Raw genomic sequence first — 22991 nt, forward strand, 5'->3', positions numbered from 1 at the left:
CCAAAGTCCGGCCTTGCAGATTCTCCCAGACCAGGACCTCCCCTGCTGAAGCCCAGCCTACTTTCGTGGCACCATCCTTCCCGGGAGAGTTCCTACTGCCGGGGAGGCGAGCAAGCTTGGTGGACGGGGAATCTCTGACCACGGTTAAAAGAACCCGCAGTTCCATCTAGACTCTACTGGACGGTAGCTGTTGACATAGCAGCTCGTTAGGGGTGCATGGTGAAAACAAAAAAGGGGATTCAAAAGTTTCAGTGTCTGAGATTTGGGTGTGTAGGGAGACAGTCCAATTCTACTCAGGTTTTATACTGCAGTTAATTGTCGTCGAGCTTATTTCCAAATGTACATGATTAGTGTGCCTCCCCAAAGTGAACTATACATATTTTCCCGTTGTCGCCCTGTTTTTTTTAAAAAAAACTTCTTGGGGTGTCTGTTAACTTTACCTCAAACTACCTTAATAAAACATAGATAAATAAGCTATTTTTACTGTATAGAGATCTTCCCCATAACTATCCAAGTTGCTCTGGATAGCAAATTGAGTGGCTTATATATGTCATAAATAAATGTAAGTAAAAAAGGCTAATCAGCCAGATAATGTGCCACACAGATAGGGCCTTAGGAGTTAGCTTCCCATGTCGAAAACCGATATAACTTATTTGTTAAAAGGAAAGGGCTTTCTTTTAAAGGTAGTAATGAGCACACATACAACAAATATCTGAATTATTATTTTTTCCTTGTTCTGTTGTTACACTATTACAACCACTGTAATAGTGTAACAACACCCTAGCTACATGGCTCAGTGGTTAAGACTCTGAGCTTGTTGATCAGAAAGGTTGGCGGTTCGAATCTCTAGTATAGGTCTCCCGCGTGAACAGGGGGTTGGACTAGATGACCTCCAAGGTCCCTTCTAACTCGGTTACTGTTATCTGCCTACCTTCAATAGAGCCTTCTATAATATCTCTGCTCCTAATAATTCTTGAGTTAAGCACTGTTAGTCATGCTGCTCTCTGCTCAAGACAGCAAATAAGGGGGAAATCTTGAAACTAAGGAGAGGGATGAAAACAGGATCACCTTTGAATAGAGACAAGCAAAAAAACACAGAATATCATTAAGAATTCATAAAGTTAATTTTGCACTATAAGGATAAACTTCACTTACCAATCAACTTGCTTAGTGACCATTCAAATTTATAATGGTGCTGGAAAAAGAAACTTTATGACCAGTCCTTGGATTTATGACTTTTTCAGCATCTGTGCAGTCACATGATTTCTATTTGCCTACTTCATAAGGGGCTTCTAACAAGCAGAGTCAATGGCAAAGCTGGCAGTAAATTCGCAAGTCACAATAATATGACATCTCACTTAATGATAATTTGCATAAAGGTGGCGGTAGAAATGACCATCGAAGTCACATGATGTCTCATTGACTGTGTCACTTAGCGACAGAATAGTTGGTCCCTGTGGTTGTTAAACAAGGTCTGTAATTCCATCTTCTGAAAAAAAATCAGGGTGGCTTACATGAGTCTTGTCAATAGAACAGAATTCTTTATTGGCCAAGTGTGATTGGACACACAAGGAATTTGTCTTGGTGCATACGCTCTCAGTGTACATAAAAAGACAAGATACATTCATCAAGAATCATAAGGTACAACACTTAATGATAGTCATAGGGAACAAGTAAGTAATCAAATCATATTAGGAAACAGTCAATATAAATCATAAGGATACCAGCAACAAGGTTACAGTCATACAGTCATAAGTGGGAGGAGATGGGTGATAGGAATGATGAGAAGATTAATAGTAGTGCAGATTTAGTAAATAGTTGAGGGTATTATTTGTTTAGCAGAGTGATGGAGTTCGGGGAAAAAACTGTTCTCGTATCTAGTTGTTCTTTTTTTTTTATTTCTTTTGTCACAACAGAATACACAAACAATTGTCATAGATAAAACATATTTTGAAGAAAATATACATATATGTATAAAAATATGCATCAACTATATCAATTTGATATGATGAAGGGGTTCTGGTGTGCAATGCTCTATAGCATCATTTTGAGGGTAGGAGTTGAAACAGTTTATGTCCAGGATGTGAGGGGTCTGCAGAGTTAAATGTTTGATGTATGTATCTTTTAACCTATTTATTATGATGATTTGTCCTGCGGCAGTTACTCTCTTTCAGGGGGCCCAAAATAGGAGGAGGGAATATACAATGGCTTGAACTCTTAAATAAAGTACAGGGTATAAACAAAAGCAGACAAATAAACCAATCTCCTTGCAGTCCAAATCATAGTTTAGATATTCTCTTCTAATGAAAGTGAAACTATAGTTTGAACTCTCTTACAGTTTCATGGCAGGAGGAAATTACTAAATTTAGAAATGGGCAGTTTACACCTGTCTAATATGTAGTGAGTTTTTTTGAAAAGTTTTCTGAGATTTAAATTCCACTCTGCATTGAGGCTTCCTTAATGTGTGCAGAGTGCAGTGCAGTCCTTAAATATTTATTCAGCAGTACGTTGTTGTTTTTTAAAAAAAAACTTAATTTCTTTGTACATTTGTGCCATGCCAGGCAAAAGGTGGAGGAAGTGGGAGGGAAATGTGACACTGGAATGGCATATGGTGGCAGATCAAGGTTGGCAGACATCTCAGTGGCTTTGCAGTTGCTCATGACTTGACCAATGCTTTTTGAATATTTTTTTCCCTTTTAAAGATTTATAATTTTTTTAAAAAAATAATTGGAGGGAGGGAAGACTGAGGTTCACATCCTTGGTGCTCTTGTTTTTTCTCTGCATAACCACACAAATAAAAAAAGCAGATGAAGATACTGTGGTTGGAATTTGGTTGCCACTCTGCCTCCTGTCTCTATGGCCAGTTGTCTAAAGATGTTTTACCTTAATCACACTTTAATCAACGGTGTGGTTCAGATGTCATGATTGTCCTGAATTCCATTTTGGTGACTATTATGATTTCAGAAATCCAAGCTTGTGCGTCAGAGCAACTAATAGAAGAACAAATGATTTTCATTATTTTTTATTAATACAGCTTTTAAATATCTATTATTTCCTTGTCTTGATTTTGAATCTAGGTGTTTCCAAAGTAATTTGGAAGGCATAATTGAACAAGCAGAGAGAGAATTAAGGTACCTCCCCAGATCCTAGATTTACATTCTGACAATGGAACAGCTGAGCTTGCTATATTGCTATCACTTAACTTCCATTTTCCATAAAAGGAACTAATGCTGGATTAGCTTTCTCTGTCATGGGACTGGCAGAAATTAGTTGCTGTTTTGTGAGTGTGTTTCTTTCTCTTAATGTTTTCCCAAAAACATCTGAAGTTCTAGAATTATTTTTTTTTTAATCTTCCTTGGAAATGCACATATGTTTTAAGTCCCTAAAGCTTATGTGATTCAGCAAAAAGGAAGAGACTGAAACAATCTGTTGGGCTGAGTTACATTCAACATTCCTGGTCTATTACGTGTCAGCCTGCTCCTACATGGAATTGGGGGAGTTTGTCTTTCAAAACTTGCTTCAATAGAGACATTTTACCATTGATAGTCTTTTACATTTCCCGAAACATGACAAAGAGAACAGAGGACCCAAAGGATTATATTTTCAAAATTATATGTAGATATGCAAGACTGCAGACATAACAAAAGGCTCAGGAGCTGTTGTGGAAAGAAAATCAACTGCTAGATAAAGGAGAGAACAGCAACTCCAAACTCCAAACTCAAGTATCAAGAAATACAGGAGAATTCTTCAACCAGCTATAAAGCCTGCTTTCTCAGCATTTACCGCCACTGATTTCTGCAGGAATTACTTTTAAGAAACAATTGGGATACAGTGCTAAAGCAGCTTAATGTATTTACAGTTGAATCCAACATTTCCACGCAAAAAGTACCACTATATTTTATGACATCAGGCTACAAAAATGTTTAGAACTGTAACTTTACCCATTTTCTATCCTCAAGTTAAACACATTCCTAGCATAAATAGGCAGAAAAATTCTCTCTTTAAGAAAAATTGGAAAAAAACAGATCCACGGTTTTCATTCATTTGGTTTATTAATCCAAAGAGACAAAATAATAGTAAATCATTGTCTTAAAATTCCATAGAGAAATAGAGGATACAGCTAAAATAAGCTGAAATGCTGTTGTATTTCTGTATCATATTAGACATCTGGGTTGTGACAGTGATTTCACCAGAGGGAAAGTCATATTTTTTAATTGATTTGGAAAATATCACAAGAGAATTAGTCCCTTCGAGCCTCTTATTTGATTGCTTTTACCTGACTGCTCTTTAGAAGGCCAGATCCTGAAGATGAAATACTTTGGCCACCTAATGAGAAGGAAGGACTCACTGGAGAAGAGCCTAATGCTGGGAAAGATTGAGGGCAAAAGAAGAAGGGGACGACAAAGAACGAGGTGGCTGGATGGAGTCACTGAAGCAGTAGGCATGAGTTTAAATGGACTCCAGAGGATGGTAGAGGACAGGAAGGCCGGGAGGAATGTTGTCCATGGGGTCGCGATGGGTCGGACACGACTTTGCAACTAACAACAACAACTATATCCGTGATGGTGAACCTATGGCACATGTGCCAGAGGTGGCATCCAGCGTCCTCTCTGTGGGCATGCAAGCCGTCGCTTCAGCTCAGCTCTGCTGTGCAAGCATGCGCACCTCCCATTGGTCAGCTAGTCTTCGGGTCCCTGCTGTGCATGCAGAGGGGTGTGCGTGCCTGCTTGGGGGTGTGTGTGCATGCATGGGGCCACACACGCATTGCACTTGGGGGTTTGGGCGCATGTGAGTGCATTCACGCACACACTTTGGGCACTCGGTCCAGAAAAGGTTAGCAATCATTGTACTATATTGTCAAAAAAGAGAGGGAAAATATACCACTAAAGTACTTCATCAGATCCTGCCATCCTACTTTGGAATGATTACTTACGGTGGTGACTACCCTCTGACAATTCCTGGGAAGAGTAGCACATTGTTTGTTTATTTTCTTTGTTTATTTTGGTTCGTTTGTTTGTTGATTTGTGCCTTTGAGTCAGGGATGACTGTGGTTTGTCATTGCCTTCTTGCTAAGGCTGAGAATGAGTGACTGCCCAAGATCACCCAACTGGCTTTGTGACCAAAACATGGTTAGAACTCACGGCCTCTGTCTTAACCCACCTTTATCTCTGTTATATTAAGAAACTGTTCACAAGGTCCATTATTTGCCCCAATCCAGGAGGGATTTAAAAGACATACCAAACCAGGAGAGACATATGAAAACTCCAGACCTTCATCTGAGAAATGATTGAGTTTTGAGCTTTTGCATGCTAGATTAGACATTTCAAAGCCACTTATTTCAAAACCTGAACAGTGACCTACAATATTTCAGTTTTTTTAAGGATAGTTTCACTAACCCCAGTTTTATATACAACGGCATAGCTTATATGATTCTCAAATATTTATGCAGAATATGTTGCTATTATAGATTAGAGGTTTTTGATGTTTAGCATTTGTTACGGCAATTAGTAGGCAATTAGTTGTTTTAATAAGAGTTACTTACCCTATTATGATTATAATCTGTAGATGCAGGATTATTTTAGCTCCAAGAAACCCTGTACTGAATTGCCATTCAAAAAAAGAATTTCTGTGAGTTACAGTAATCCTATGTCTAGAGATATTATAACTTACATTTAAAGACCTACAAGCCAGGACCAGTTCCCAAACAAACTGACCTTTTCCCAGAACCTTTCTTAGATGCATCTAATTGAAATCTGAGGAGTATTACCCAAATAGTAGCATCTTCATGCTGTGTAAATTACTCTGTACACCCACTGAAATGGATTATTATATACTGCTAATGTACCATGTATCTACATTTGGAAAATAATGCTGAAAGGCAATTCTATCTTAGACTCTACAGTCTAAGATTTCATTTCTCTTTCCTCATCACATTTTTGTTTTAACCCCAGGACTGGTCAGAATAAGTTGGTGCTTGGTAGACATCCCATCCCATGCCCTTTGTCTGATAGTTTACCAACATCAGAAAGAGTCAGCCTCAGAAAGGTGGAGGAAGTGGGAGGGAAATGTGATACTGGAATTTATCCAATAAAGTTTACTCTCTGATCAAAAGGAAAAAGGGATCAAACACAATTTTATTCCCTGGTATAATCAGCCTCTCTTGGAAAAAATGTGGGAGAAAAATGATGTGAAAAATGAGTGCCACCTATTGGTAGAAACACAGATGATAAATTCCAGAAATCAGCCAATCAAATGCAGCACAAATAGTAGTAATTGTACATAACAATGAATGGCATTTATTTCACCAACATAAAACAGTCAGTTCTTTTTATTCTTTGATGCTTACTTCCATAATCACAAGCATTGCTTTAGACTGCTTATTCTTCTTTCATTGGTGCCATGACCAGCAGAGTTCTTACTGCTTATATTTTCTAATGTCTTCAGCATCATCAACACAGCAGTTCCCCATCCCATTGTTGCATCGACCAACATAGACTTCGACAGGATGGCAGAGGGTATGTCTGCAAACCCCCTTTAGTCTTCTACATCGCCCGGTGCCTTCAAAGAAAACAGGAGGACTTGTGAATTTTGTATTTCCTTTTCTAATTTCCTGCTTTTAATGTCTTTGGCTTAGTATTTTTAAATCCTTTTCTACATTTTGATATTGTTGCTAATCAGAAAGGAACTGCTTAACAGGAATGTACATCTGAATTAATTTTTCTAGCGCTCCTATGCAGAAGAGATGTTATGAAACTTGAGAATACATATGCATATATGTACACTGATAAAGAAGATTAATAATTAGATTTCTAAGTAAGAAAAAAAATGTAAGGAAGGATTTAAAAAAAATTAGTAAGCCAATACCCTTGCAACTATCAAATATAGACAAAACCAGAAAATAATATGCAGAAATTAATTAACATTTTCATTCTGACTGATATTACCAATTATTTGTAATATCTAGTAATTGATTGCATTGGGAAGTCCATATAATTTTATTTTATCACAGAATGATGCAGTTAGTTTTAGAGTACATAGCCATGTTCTATACATCTTCATGTCCAATACTTTGTAATGGAGCACCATTTGTATGAATACAAATTATATGTATAATTGGTTTCCATTTGCAGTTTCCTTACCTGTACAGAAATCACTACAGGTAGTCCTTGACTTAGCACCCATTGTTTAACGACCCCTCAAAGTTACAACAGACTCCTCCCCCCAAAGGTATTAATATTAATCCAGTTTCAAAATTATGACACTGCCCCTCCCTGCAGTCACATGGCCGTATTTTGGATGCTTGGCAACCACTCCGCACTTGTAGTCGTTTGTAGCAGCCAGAAGTCACATGCCCGTAATTTATGATGGTTTGCCAGAAACTGGTGTTTACTTCCAGTTTCCAGTAAAACCCACCCCTTAGCAAATGATGGATTCACTGAACAACCATGACATTCATTCTATGGTTGAGGAATTCATTTTTCAACCGCTTTATTGATTGCCAGGCTCAATTATAGCAATAGCACTTAGACTTATATACCACTCCATAGTGCTTTGCAGCACTCTCTGAGCGGTTTATAACATCGGTATATTGCCTCTAACAATCTGCATCCTCATTTTATTGACCTTAGAAGGATGGAAGGCTGAGTCAACCTTGAGCCAGTCAGGATTGAACTCCAGGGGGCAGAGTTAGCCTGCAATACTGCATTCTACCATCAATTATAGTTGTAACTTGAAGACTCCCTACTAAGAATCTTTGGTATTACCTAACAGTTCAAATATTGTTGGTTTTTTTTAATGTAACAGCTTCCACATTCAGTTCAGTGAACTGAGCAAAGAATAATACACGTTCACACATGAAGCTTGGACTGTATGTTGCTCTTGAATATTTCTTCCAATTGTCACACTGTATTTTCTTCATCATCTGCCTCTAACCATTTTCTAGGATAAGTGATATAGCTTTACACAACTATGGTTCGTTACAATTACAATTACAGTTTAAAGTTCTAGTCTTATATACATCTCCTGGAAACAATTCCTATGGAAAGAAAATGTGTATGTAACTGGTTAGAAATTGTACAGAAATTTCACTGAGAAATACTCAGTTTAGAATTTAGAGTGAAATCGCATTGAACAATTGTTTAATTAGAACAAATTATCTAAATATTTCATCTAAATAAAACCTGAGAGTTAAAAATGGGAAAAAAATAATTTTGATTGCCTTCTAATGCAAACATGCATTTTTACAGTCTACAGAATGAATCCCACACATACTAGGCACAGAATAGATGGCAAATAAAATTAAAACAAATTAAAACTTGGAAATAATCATTCCTGTTTTTTTAACTGTCATAAAACACAAGTCAGTAGATAAAATAATGAAAAAGGAAATGTCTCCAAAAGGAAATATCTGAGAAATATTGGCATTCTTACCTGATTTGTCCAGGTACACTGAATGGAACAAGAAAAAGATAAGTAGAAAAACATAAAAAATCTTCATGCTGACTGAGGAATAACTGGGATTGGTATGTCACTAGAGAAAAGAAAAATTAAAACAATATAAGGACCCAATAGAGATAAAACATTTCACTACATTATTTGTATTTTAAGAACTTTCCTCAGGCTGAGTTTGATTTGTTTTTTTTGTTTGTTTGCAACCAAATGGATAGTCTGGGATTTTCTCACTGTACTTTCTCATGAAACATCGATTTCTGAAAAAATCTTTATTGCTAGTGGAAAAGTGTAACAGAATCTTAAAACCCTATCCAAGTAGATCTGCCAAATAACTCATAATTATGGCAGAGTTACTCTGAGTTTCTTTCTCATGGTCTCCTCCTCTGCTGGATTCAGGATTCTTCAATAACAGCCCTATTTCAACCCATAACTGTCTTGCTGTCTCAGTTGGACTACAGAGAAAGGACTCAGTCAACTCTGACTTAGGGGAGTTGGAGTACTGGGCCTAAGATGGAGCCTTGTGGTACCCCACTGCTTACTTCTCTCCATGTGAATATAGTACCATTAAGGACTACACAATGAGTATGGGTTTTCAGCCAGCTACAAATCCATCTGGTGATGATGTTATCTATTTCACATTTGTCTAGCTTACCATAAAGTAGATTGTGGTCTATTTTGTCAAATGCCTTACTGAAATCTAAGTATACTATGTCCACAGCATTTCACTAGTCTACTAATTTAGTGACTTTATCAAATAATGAAATAAGATTGGTTTGGCATGATCTGTTTTTAACAAACCTGTGCTGGCTACATGTTTCTACTTGTTCGCAGATCTGTTTTTTGATTATATTTTCCAGGATCTTCCCAGGTATTGATGTTAGACTGATTTTAGATTGAGGAAGCTTCAAGCACCTAATCATCTAAGGCTGATCAACCCAACAATCACCAGGAACAGTTGTTCCCCTCTTGCCCCTTCATATCCCCCCCACATCCAAAGATAATGAATTGGAACTGGAAAAACCACCTAACCCCCAGAACATCCTATATGCAACAGAATGCATAGCAACAGTGTTTTTACCATTTGTCTTTACATGTCAGATACTGTATGTTCCCAGCTTTAATTAAATCCACCAAATTGAACTCTATTTAAGAACAGCTGCTAGTTGACTTTGAGCCATGGCTGACAATCTATTCACAATGCTGATAATTTTGGACTGTGTTCCAATGACATGTCTAACAAATACATTCAACTATGGATACTGGAAATTCTTTACAGGTAAGTTTTCAGGAGTTTTGGGGACTGCTAAAAACTGTGTGTGTGATTGCACACTTGCCTGCTGCTGGTCACATTTGCATTATTTAAAGTAAAGCCTTGCAAATGAACTCTTTTTCATGGTGTAGAACAGGAGTAAGAAGCAATAAAGTATCAGAAGGCTGAGTAATATTTACTTCCTTCTCAGTGCCCCTAAGTGAAACTTTACCATATTGGGGAGGGATATGTTCTATCACCACTTCTGAAGAAAAATGTAACCTCCGTTATCCATATATGAAAATATGAGGGAAATTATCTTGGTCTTCAGCACAAGAAGCAAAATGCCAGTTTTATTTTTGATGGCTGCATATACCAACCTTCAGTTTGGTATGAGTAATATATTGTTAAATAACAACATGTGGTTGGTTATGATAATTTTGGAATTAAGCAGCTGCAACTGCCATAGGGTAGAGAAAACCATGGTTGAGGATGTGCAGCTTACAAATAACTGATACAGGTACTACTGATGCATTACTGAAAGTCACAGTCTAATGAAAACCGGGATGTTCAAAAACTTATATGTAAGTATGGTACCTGAGGTCTACTTTGAAATTGGTCAATGCAATTATATCTTCAATATGATTACAACAACTACCTGATTAGCATTTGATTATTTAATCCATGGTCCTGTTGATGAAAGACAACTCCCAGCATTCTTTACCACTGGCTATAGTAGTCCTTAAGTTGCCAAAGTATTCTCTAATTCGGGAACATTTGGAAAACCACAAGTTCTCTACCCTAATTTAATGTTATCATGCAAAAAGTTCCTTTTTATCAAATCCATACCAAAAAAAAGTGAAATGGCCAATTGAGCAATTGAGCTGGCAACTGAGCTGGCTGAGGAATTTGAAGTCTACAAGTCTTAAAAGTTGCCAAGGTTGGAGACCCCTGCTTTAGAAGCTGCATCATGCTATTCATGGCTTAACTCAATGCTCTCTCTGTATGTGTTGAACTTCAACCCACAGAATTCCCAGCCAATACAGCCTTTAAGAATGGGGTTTGAAGCAGGAGTGAAATCTAAAAATTTTCCCTACCGGTTCTGTGGGCGTGGCTTAATTGGTGGGTGTGGCTTGGTAGTCAGGTGACTGAATGGGTATGGTCAATAATAATAAATAATAAAAATAATAAAGTATACAAAACTTGGGAGGCCCCCGTCTACCTTCTTTAAAAATAGAGGCCCCAGTCTACCAGTTGCCTTTTACTGAGAGGCCCCGGTCTACCAAGTGCCTTTTTTTGGCAGGCACAGGTCTATCTTCTTTAAAAATAGAGGCACTGGTCTACTAGCTGCCTACAGCACTGATCAGCTATAGTGCGGTCTTTTGAAATGCCACGGCAGTCATTTAAGGCCATTTGCAGCTATATCACCACTGAGAGCTTCAGGGACAGAGAGGAGGAACAGCAAGGGATGGGCATTGGGGGAGGGGGCAGGGATTTTTGCTACCGGTTCTCCAAACTACCTGCCCCAATCGCTACCGGATCACATGATCCGGTCTGAACCAGGAGCATTTCACCCCTGGTTTGAAGTCCTCTCAAGCACACCAGGCTGGGAAAGACTGGCTTCAATATACAGAGGTTTTTGTTGCCTTTAGTTCTGGGGGTATTTTAGCATATTTTCAAAGGAAATATCACTCATGAGGCCAGAGCTTGCTTGGGGGAACTTGTTTCAACAAAGTGGCTTAGTAGGAAAATCTCAGCTGGCTTCCGGATTACTTAGACTGAAGCATATTACAAATATATGGATATGAATATACATCTGCCAATGAAATAAAGTAAAGCTTGATTCAGGAAAATAGAAATATATAGTTCTGGAGAGATTCAAAAGTATATTTTTTCAGGTATTCGAAAGTAGGAAAACAGGGAGTAAACATTCTAGAACAAATGAGTGACTGACTACTTTTAATTAAGTGGGAAAGTGTCCACAATTTATTGAAAAATAAAAAGCAACTCATCTCACATATGGCAAACTTTCTTTTCTTGTATCTCCTTTCTACCTCTTTTCCATGTTTGGTGTATGTATAGCCAAATCTTATTTATCACTATTCATTAATACATTCCAGTGAATTTGGTAGCTCCCCCGCCCAAAAAAAAAAGCTTCTCGGCAGATTTCACTGATTGAATAGTTTCTAAAAGTTGGGAAATTGTGGGTAATTTCCAGTTTGATTGGCACCCAACAAACAGTAGTCATTCCCTATATCCATATCATACATGCCACTCAGTTCAGCTGGGAAAAAATATAGCTTAAGGTTTATTTATTAAACACCAGCAAACTTTAAAAAAACAATTAACTGACAAAACCCAGATAAAAGGCAGTGAAAAAAGAGAGAGACACGAGTCACAAGCAGCAATTTATATTATTCCATCTATCATTATATATCAAAAGGCTTCATAGAGTAGCTTTTAGTTGTTCCAATTTTAATTCAAGAGCACAGCAATAGCAGAACAGAGATGGAAAGCAGAACATATGGTCACCTCTCTTCCACTCTATATCATTAAAGAAAGAATTTGATGGATGGGCACGAAATATTCAACATTACTGTTGAATATAATTCTCATCACCCCAATCATCAAGGCCAACTATGCCATCTTATAATGAAGGCACATGTAATCTAAAATGTCTGAAAATCCTGTAACACATTTGGACAATACCTAAGGAGCACCATCAAAAGCAATTAAATACAGCGGGTAATATCATATAGGAGTGACCTATGAGTGAGTTGGACAGCTATATAAATTAGTTTAATACAGTTGGACAGCTATATACATTTGTTTAATTAATAAAATCAATAAACATGAAACTTTACCTGATTTTTCCTGGTGATGAATCTATAAAAATAGGCTGTTCCCCAGCAAGATGAAATTGGAGTCTTTGTGGTATTTATAAAAATATATCCCACCCTTCAAGAGCAGCCACCAGCTTCTGCCACTAGTCTCAGTTTGGCCTCCAATGGATGCAGAATAGAACTTTCAGAGAGCAGCCCTGTGACATCATCATTTGTGACATTCCAGGCAAGGCTTTAAATAAGTCCCTCCCTGGCTGCCTGCACCAGAGGATTTGCTCATTTTAATGTTCTATATTTAATCTTTATTTATAATCCAAAAGGTAGGGAACATTATGTATCATTTCAGCAAATGGAGGAAATGTTGTTGTTTTTATTTCTAGAGCAAAAGATGTATTTGAACAATAAATACATAAAATAGGGCAGTAAAATAGGGCAAGCTATTGAAATGCCTTAATCTAGTTTTTTTTAATGTTGCTTTCTATAACTACACTGTGATTGTAAACCAACAATTTAAATTATAAGCATATTCTTGTTCTTTAATGTCATATTTCATTAATATACATATAAATATTATGTTTATTTTTTTTCTTGCATATGTCCATTGAACTAGAACCAATTAGTATATTCTCTGCAGACAAATATCAATTTGAATTGTATGAATTTGAATAATGCAATCATATCGTGGGATTCATTAATTACATTAATCAAGACCTACCTCTATATAGCAATTGACAAGGTGGTTGTAAACTCCCATAAACCAATAAAGAATTATGTCTCCATAAGGATTGAAAGCTAACAGGATGAAGCAGTGTTTGGTGCTCTAAGAACAGTTTTTCTCCAAGCCCAAGTTTCGTAAAATATTCAAATAATAAACGAGAGGTTATTCATCCATGTACTTGATTCTACTAAAAAATTGTCCAAATGGCTTCTAACATTTCCAATAAGGAAGTGCTATAATATCTATTCCTTTTTTCAACTGATTTTTGATGATAAGAAAGAAGATGGAAAATGTTATAGGAATTGTACAAATGAAAAATGGTACCCATGGCATTTTGATTAGCACACTAATTAAACATTACTTGGATCTCATGATTATTAAGAGGATACCTAACTGTCATATAAACTCTACTTAAAGAGTACTAATTAATGGTTCCTTATCATAGGGAAGGAAAGTATCAAGTGGAAACCTTCATTTTAATTCTAGGGCCTATTTTCCTCAAAAAATTTAATAGCATCTTGAACAAGGGAACCAAAGAAATGCTGATGAAATTTATACTTGATACAAGATCATCAGAAGATTCCAGACTATGCAGGAGATATGACACAAATTGGGTGGAATAAACAATATCCTGGAATACATAAATAAAATTCAAACTTTTTTTAAATAATGGGCTGAAAACAATAGAATGAAATTTAACAGTGACAAATGCAAAGCGATACAAATGTACAAAACTTTCTCACTATATCAGAAATATAGTGGTGCTTATGAATAATAAGTTCTGATTTTTCCGACACTACTCAATTTTCAGTTTTTTCAGATTTTCCTGTGGGATGGGTATCCTCAGTTTAATAGAATAGAATAGAATAGAATTTTATTGGCCAAGTGTGATTGGACACACAAGGAATTTGTCTTGGTGCATATGCTCTCAGTGTACATAAAAGAAAAGATACGTTCATCAAGGTACATAAAAGAAAAGATACGTTCATCAAGGTAACAAGAGGTAACTGTTAAATTTTATTTCCTTCCAGCAATCTATAAAACTTGAATATGGGGAGAAGAAGATAAGCCAAAAAGAAAATACATTTCTAATCATTGTCAGGCAAACTAACCCCCTGATTTTTGTTATAGATGTTTGATTGCATGTCAGATGATTGACTGATCTTTCACCCTTCTCTTCCCACTTCCTCCAGACAGCTTGATTTCCCAAGAAGCCCACCCAACAAGATTTCTACTTCTACAGCCAGGGAGCACTACCTCCCTGAGTATCTGAAAATACTCAGGCTTGGCAAAGTTTTTCTAAACGGGATTCAAAACCTTTAGTTCTTTCCTGAACACATCTCTAAGTTGGAGTGCACGTCCATCGGACTCCGTCCATGTTAAGCAAACGTCATGGGTTTTATTTCGTTTCCTAAAAGTATATTGCTCTTAAAGAAAATAAATAGTCACAAGGCAAACTTCTTAGCTTCTCTGGAAGGGGGAACTTAGTTACCTTCAGAATTTTCCATACCATACATTCAGAGTATTCTGAGTATTCAGTAGCTGACTTTTCTATTCAGCAGTGAGGCTTGTTGGGAGGGGAAAAGATGGCACAGAATACACCAATCACTCCCCTGAAACACAATCACATTAAATTGTGTAAATGGGACAAAACCGTCCGGCTTCATTGTTGAGGTGTGGAGAAGGTAGGCCTGAGACTAGGGAAATTTACTTTATTTTTTGGAGTATAAAACACTCCGGACTATAAGATGCACCTACCTTTTTTGGTGAGGAAAACAAGAAAAAGAAATCTGTCTCTGCGTCCCAGAAATTTTGCCTCCTTGCAGCAAACAGTAAATAGCCTGCTTTACTTTCATTTTTGTTTTCAGCATAGCTTGATTAGCACCAAAAAAAAAAAAAAAAGTTCTGCTCCCAGCAATTTACCTCCTTGCAGCAAGCAGCAGAGGCCCGTGTAGCAATAGGCAACAGCAATCCCTGCAGCCTGGAACAGCTGAGAGTCAGGGACAATCAACTTGTGCTAATTAGGCTGTGCTGAAGCTGAAATGGGCTGTTTCTTTTTGCTACTTGCTGCAAGGAGGTAAATTGCTGGGAAGCAGAGGCCAAAGGGTGGGGGCCAATTCAGTGTATAAGATGCACCCAAATTTTCATCCCCTTTTGGGGGGGGGGAGATATGTCTTATACTCTGAAAAATACGGTATGTTGACATATTTTTCTCCTAACCTGACTTTCCAATCATTATGGAGGCATTATTTAGATGAAAATATTATACATTTCTATGCTGTCTCAAATCAGAGATATATTTCTGATTTCCAATATTTTCATAATCCAAATGATTTCCTCTGGGTAACTACACCATGCGATTGAATCTTTCTGAGAATGTTTAAGAATGACAAATGCAGTGCAGAACTTGCCACCTATATGATGTTCCAAGCAAATCAACTTAGCTTTCTGAGCACAGCTACTGTATATTGGAAGTCTCTTTTTTCCCATGACATGGATACAGTTTTGCGCTTTGTGCACATGCAAGTTTGTTACCTGTTTCAACTATTTGGAAACAGCATGTTTGCCAGTTTATGAAGGGTATTGTTCACAGAAAATGGCAAATGGTGCTGCATTTAAAAAATGTTCTGCATTTACTGCTCTGTTCTTGGATTCTGTGAATTGGATGAAGAGCTCATTGATGCTCAGGAGGACTTTAAAATTATTTGACTTTCTGTATTACAATTCCCATCATAAGGTATTGAGAAATCACAAGGATATATTTCACAGAAATAATGGACGTTTCCTTTCTTGAATTGTAAGTCATCTGCTTTTTGTGGAATATGAGGAACTGGGTAGTTCTGCTTGATCAAGCATAGTGAAGTAATATGTTCTGATTTTCCTTTCCTTTTTCCCATATAATATTCCCACACTACTGACTTCCATAACTGATTCAGTCTCAGTTGTTTGTTTGACTTATATTACATCTTTAGTTCAGAAGTGTGACAACAACCACTGAAATAAGGTAGGGTGAGAAAGAGTAGTCAATGAGCTTTTATCACTGACTATGGTGTAGTAGAATCAGTTACTAATCACCTGTATTCAGAGGTGGTATTCAGCTAGTTCAGCCTGATTCAAGCAAACCAGTAGCGGAAATCGCGGGTGGCCCACCTGCCCCAGCTCTATGCTGTCATATTTAGGCACGTTTTTGAGGCCAGGTGCAAGCCCGGAAGGCACGCACACAAGCAAAGTGCATGTGCGGAAGGCCGGGCGCATGCACAGAGGTGACACGCTGCAAATTCTCTTCCTCCTTGCCCATCTTTTTATTTTATAAAAAGATTAACAGAATTACAGAGTTGGAAGGAACTTGAAGGTCTTCTAGTCTAACCTCCTACTCAAGCAGGAGATCCTATACCATTCCAGACAACTGTCCAATCTCTTTTTAAAAACCTCCAGTGATGGAGAGCATTCACAACTTTTGAAGGCAAAATGTTCCACTGACTAATTGTCAGAAATCAGCAAATTTTTCTTTAGTTCTAGGTTAGCTCTCTCTTTGATAAGTTTCCATCCATAACCTCTTGTCCTGCTTTTCAGTACTTTAATGAATAGGTTGACGTCTTCTTCTCTGTGGCAGTCCCTTAGATATTGGAAGGCTGCTATTATGTCAACCCCAGTCCTTCTCTTTGTTAAAGAAACTACCCAGTTTCTGCAGCTGTTCTTCATATGTTTTAGCCTACAATCCCCTTATCATCTTTGTGCTCTTCTCTGCACTCTTTCTAGGGTCTCAACATCTATTTGTATCATGGTGACTGTTAAGTTTGGGTATTGACGAGGCAGGAGACCAGGTTAGTGACAACAGCTCTTTAATAATTGGTGACCCAGCAAAACTCTGGAGAAAAACCTCTCCTTATATACACTTCAGCCTGAGGCTGCATCCAATCAGAGACGAGATATTTCCCGCCTAAAACTCCCGCCAAAACTTACAGTAATACATTACACTCCTTCCCTCCCAGAAGGCACTTTGCCAATATTTGCATACTACTTCTCTACGTAGTCCTGCAGGTACGTGGGGCGTCTCCTGACTCTCCCGGACCTGCGCAGTTCACTTTCTGGAGTTGAGTCGAGCGTGCCGGAGGGACTTTTTGTTCCTCTGAGCTCCTCCTCCCGGCCATCCGGCCCTGGATTATTCGCCGGCTCGGGCCTGCTGTCCTCTAGAGGGACCGGAGGGTGTCGCTGGACCTCGCCTGACTCAGATAAGTCTCTGTTTGGTTCTTTGCTTACGATTTCTGTGTGTTCTCGGCTCCAGTCAGCTGTGGGGTTAATTAAATCATAGTCAGGGCTGGTTTCGCCTGATTCTGCCTTATCGCTCAATCTGTTTCTTAATTGATCTATGTGGCGCCTCCAGACTCTGCCATCGTCCAGTTCCACTAGATAAGATTTGGGGCCCGTTTTGTCTATTACTATCCCCCTCTTCCAGTTTGGGCCGTCGCTGTAATTATGTGCCCATACTGAGTCTCCTATGCTTAACTCCCGGATTCTATCTGATTTTGTTTTGAACCCGTCCTGTACGTAGTTCGGGTGTAGCCGGTCTAGCGGGCACCGTAGCTTCCGCCCCATTAATAGCTCGGATGGGCTGCGGGCGGTGGCCACACAGGGGTCCTGTGTTGACGGTTAGGAATGCGCCGATTTGTGCCTGCCAATCGCCGGGCCGCTTCGTGATAGCGCTTCTTCGCACTCCGAACAAAACGTTCAGCAAGGCCGCTCGACGCAGGGTGGAACGGCGCTGAGAGGGCATGTCGTATGCCCTCTTCAGCCAGGTACCCCTCAAATAATGCTGCGGTGAACTGTGGGCCGTTATCGGACACGAGGGTGTCCGGTAGCCCGTGCGTGGCGAACAGGTGTTTTAGTGCTGAGATGACAGCTCCGCGTTGTGGATTTCATTAGGATGATCTCCAGCCTTTTGGAGAATGCATCCACCACAATTAGAAATGTTTGGCCGTGGAAGGGCCCGGCAAAATCAATGTGTATGCGGGACCAAGGGCCTTGGGGTTTCTCCCACTCCAAAACTGGGGCCGAGGTGGTAGTGGTCTGATTCCTGACATACTTGGCATCGGCCAACCCTGTCACTGATTTCCTGTCCATTAGGGGCCACCAGACATAGCTCCTAGCCAAACCCTTCATCCTCACAATTCCTGGGTGACCTCATGCAGGAGTTCCAGAACTTTTTCCTCAGTTTCTGGGACTACCACCCTATCCCCCAGAGCAGGCACCCCTTGCACAGACAATTCCCTTTTTCTTTACAAATTCCTTGAAACGTCGCCCGCGCAGCGGCCATCCCTTTGAACCCAACCGATTACAGTCCTCAAAACAACGTCCCGGTAGGAGGCCCGAGCCACTTCCTGCGATGTGACTGGCCCCAACCCAAAGAGTCAATTAGTAGAACGGTGTGCCCGGGTGGGTCCTCGATTTCTGGCAATGGGCATCTGCTCAATGCGTCCGCATGCCCCAGCTCCTTTCCAGGCCGATGCTGCAGCTTGTAGGAGTATGCGCCAAGAAGATAGTCCATCTGGTCAGCCTAGGTGAGAGTGCTACTGGCGTTGGGCGGTCGCCAGCCAGTAACCCCAATAGCGGTCTGTGATCAGTGACAATTTCAAATCTCGCCCAAAACGTATTCATGAAATTTTTCACCCTGACACTATTGCGAGAGCCTCCTATCTAGCTGGCTGTAATTCCTCTCAGCCGGGACATCGCTCGTGAATAGAATGCTATAGGGCTTCAGTGCCGTTTGGGAGTCTGTGGCTAAGTACAGCTCCTACCCCATAGGGAGATGCATCACATACCAATACTAACGGCAGTCTGTTGTTGTATTGTATTAACAGGCTTTCACCTGATAGCAAGTCTTTGACTGCCTCAAATGCCCTATTCTCTGGCTTTCCCAAGACCAAACAGAGTTTTTCCAAGCAATTTATGTAACGGTTCAGCAACGGTTGCCTTGTTCCTTAGAAATACTGCATAAAAGTTTACCAGACCCAGGAAAGCCTGAAGCTCTGTCTTGTTTTTGGGTGCTGGGGCTCTCTTTATCGCTTGACTTTGCTCTCAGTGGGTGAATTCCTTCTTGTCTATCCTATAGCCCAAAACTCAACAGACTCGACCCCAATCTGGCATTTTTTGCTTTGACTTTTAATCCTGCCGACCTAAAATGGCCAAAACTTTCCTTAATCGCTTCCCCAGTTCTTTAAATCTTCCCTGATACCAACACATCATCGAATAGGGCACGACTCCTGGTAGCCCTTGTAGGAGTCGCTCCATCAAATTTTGGAATAGCCCAGGGCCACACTCACCCGAACTGTAACCGAGTGCATTTAAAGGCACCTCGGTGCGTTACAATGGTCTGGGCTTCAGCTGTGCTAGCATCTACTGGTAGTTGTTGGTAGGCTTGTGCCAAGTCTAATTTGGCGAAAACTTGTCCGTGCCCTAGTGAGTGCAATAAGTGTTGCACTACTGGAACTGGGTAGGCGCTTTTGCAATGCTTTGTTCAAGGTAGCTTTGTAGTCTGCACAAATTCTTATGGACCCGTCTGGTTTTATAGGGTGACGATTGGCGTCTCCCATTTGGCATGGTCAACTGGCACTAGTATCCCTGGCTGACTAATTTATCTAACTCTTTGTCGATTTTAGGTTTGAGTGCAAAGGAACCCTCCTTGCCTTTAACCTAATGGGAGCTATTTGGGGTCTAAATTGAAAGAGATAGGGGTCCCCTTGTACTTGCCTAGGCGGTCCTCGAATACCTCTGCGAATTCCTCCATTAGGGCATTTTGCAGGTCGCATCCGTTCCGGTGGATGCCAGTCACCCCCATACCCAATGCCCGGAACCAGTCCAGTCCCAGCAAGCTAGGCAAGGTTCCCTCGACTAACGTGATGGGCAGGGTCTTCTTGTGCCGTCCGTACTCTACCCAGACGGTCGTTGTCCCTCGAACAGGGATGCGATTGCCTTGGTAATCTTGCACCCGGAGCCGTTGTTTTTGTAGCTTGCGCTTGGCGATGTGCGGCAAGGCTTTCACAAAAGTGTCCCAGGACATAATTGTGATTGCTGATCCTGTGTCTACTTCCAGTTGGCACGGCACGCCTTCAATTTTCGGGTTCGTGAAGATCTTTTCTTCGACGTGGGTAGCTGCGTGGTCTATGGTGATAGTCATTCTGTTTGCTTCGCTCTTTCTTTCCTGGCCAATCGCTGGTCGCCTCGCCGATCCTGCGCCCTGATTGGCTGGTTTGAAATTTCGCGGACTGTGGGTTTGCATTTCTGACTCAGAGCCGCTCTGATTGGCCGATTTGAATTTTCGGCGGGAAGGTTGGGGTGCTCGGCAGACTTGAGCCAGGTGCCCCTTCCTCTCACACCGCCGGCAAATAGCGTCCCTGAACTTACATCTTTGGCGCTGATGTCGCCCCCCGCAACTTCCGCATTCCTCCGGGTCTTCCCTTGTCGATTTTCCGGTGTAGTGGACGTCTTCCTCCTCTTCGCTGGTTGACTCACGATAGGTTTCTTCGTGGTGGACTGAGCTCGGCTTTGCGCCCGCCATCGTCGTGAGTCGCTTTTGTAAGGTGTCTGCTGCATGGGTGGACATCTCATGGGCTCTGGCTTCGTCCAGAGCGTTTGCCAATGTCAGGTTGCTCTTGGCTAGCAACCGTCTTCTCAAACGGATGTCTCTGACCCCCCGTATAAGTTGTTCCAGCAGCTCTTCGTCCAGATCGCGGTACTCGCAATGCTTGGAGGCTTGTCTCAGGGCTGCCATGTAGTCGCTGATGGACTCGCCTTCTTGTTGCCTGCGCTCTCCAAACTCGTACCGTCGAACGTATTTGGACGGGGCTGGTGCGAAATGATTCTTCAGGAGGGACTGAAGGGTCTGCCACGATACGGATTGTAGTGGGGTTGGTTCCGCCAGGGCTTCTGCGACGGCGATGACCGCGGACCCACAGTGGCTTAGGAAGTAAGCCCGTTTGCGGTTGTCGGAGACTCCCTGTAGTTCGTTTGCCTCCAGGAAACTTTCGAAGCGGGTCATATATATTCCCCACTTTTCCTGGGCAGGGTCAAACGGAGCGGGTGGCGTGTAGCCGGTCATCGCTGCATTCGCCATCTCCTTGCTGGGTTTGATTCTCGTAGTGAGTTCAGCTCTGTTCTGGTGCTCTGCCTCAAGATCCCATCCTCGTCGCCAATGTTAAGTTTGGGTATTGACGAGGCAGGAGACCAGGTTAGTGACAACAGCTCTTTAATATAGTGTGACCCAGCAAAACTCTGGAGAAAACCTCTCCTTATATACACTTCAGCCTGAGGCTGCATCCAATCAGAGACGAGATATTTCCCGCCTAAAACTCCCGCCAAAACTTACAGTAATACATTACAGTGACCAAAACTGTATACAATATTCCAAGTGTGGTTTCACCAGGGCAACATAAAGTGGCACTAACATCTCATGTAACCTCAAATACAAAAGATAAAGATTACAAAAAGTAAACAAATATTGAAATAAGAAAAACAATTAAAAAAACCTCAAAATGACTAAATGATATTTTATACTTTTTCAATTTCTCAAAATAATTCTGTTACCGTCCAGGATTGCAATACTTTTGTCTCCTTCATCGAAAGGGGAATATCACAACCAGGCTATCCTTTTACACAATAGTAGATATAATTACAGTTAATCCTGGCGTATTTGATACTGGGCCAATGATTGTTAAATAGACCCCATAGAGTTTCTTATTATATTAGAAAGGATGTCAAAATTTGTGGTTATCATTAGATTTGCCATTAGATGGCAGTAGCACTTCTCACTCAATGAGCAAAACAGTCACGCTCAAATACAAGGCATTGGTAGAATGCCTGATTATGCACACTGATGTTTCTCAAACTTGGCAACTTTAAGATACATAGACTTCATGTCCTTGAAGTTTTCAACCACCTGTTTGAAGAAGGTGGAGAAACATTGCCCTAAACAGAGAAGCTCAACTGATGGAACTGAGCCAGGTATTCTGATCAAACTTAGCCTATGTCCTAATTTGAAAATGAGATAAAGTATTTGAGGGAGTGAAGACATTGGGAGAAAGCACAGCTGCACCTACAGAGGAATTCTTATTGACTCTGGCCAAGACAGATTTGTAAGAATATTTTTTAGTTTGAGGTTTTAAAAGTGTACAGTTTCCCAAATCCATAGATAACCAAAGTTGTAGCTAAGTTGGGAATCAAAGCAATATTGCAGAAAACAATCACAAACTATTCTCTATAATGATCAAGAAGACTACATGGATTTATCTATAAACTCACCCCTGAACTTTAAAGAAGGTTTTTTTCCACCGTGATACATCAACAAAACCATGTTGGCTTCCATCACAGCAGAATTATGATTTGGCCAAGTAAGAACAAGGAAAATATGGAAGAAGGGTAAAAAATGTCAGAATGGCAACAAGCAGTTTGACTCAGAATTAGTTGAAAAAGGGTTATTTGTTCCCTAACAAAGAAACTTATTTGCTCATTTCAACTTGGCTTTGAGAACCAATGAAGAATTGGTTGTGGAACTGGTGAAGCCTACACCAACCAACCAAAATAAATTTAACATAACGTAACATAATAGAGTTGGAAGGGACCTTGGAGGTCTTCTAGTCCAACCCCCTGCCGAGGCAGGAAACCCTATACCATTTCAGACAAATAGCTATCCAACATTTTCTTAAAAATTTCCAGTGTTGGAACATTCACAACTTCT

At 40.2% G+C, this 22991-nt stretch overlaps 2 long non-coding RNA genes across 2 annotated transcripts; one reads left to right on the top strand and one right to left on the bottom strand.

Moving 5' to 3' along the window:
* The first annotated feature begins 67 nt into the window (after nucleotides 1-67).
* Nucleotides 68-6890, top strand: LOC131198393 (uncharacterized). Its single transcript, XR_009155070.1, has 3 exons — nucleotides 68-183; nucleotides 3078-3131; nucleotides 6445-6890. It is a non-coding gene; the product is annotated as an uncharacterized LOC131198393 (long non-coding RNA).
* Nucleotides 6891-7891: 1001 nt separating this feature from the next.
* LOC131198398 (uncharacterized) lies at nucleotides 7892-12587 on the bottom strand. The gene is made up of 3 exons (XR_009155071.1): nucleotides 12565-12587; nucleotides 8431-8530; nucleotides 7892-8035 (listed from the first exon to the last, which is right to left on the bottom strand). It is a non-coding gene; the product is annotated as an uncharacterized LOC131198398 (long non-coding RNA).
* Nucleotides 12588-22991: the final 10404 nt, after the last annotated feature.

This window comes from Ahaetulla prasina, chromosome 1 (genome assembly GCF_028640845.1).
Source record: "Ahaetulla prasina isolate Xishuangbanna chromosome 1, ASM2864084v1, whole genome shotgun sequence".
Taxonomy (NCBI): Eukaryota; Metazoa; Chordata; class Lepidosauria; order Squamata; family Colubridae; genus Ahaetulla; species Ahaetulla prasina.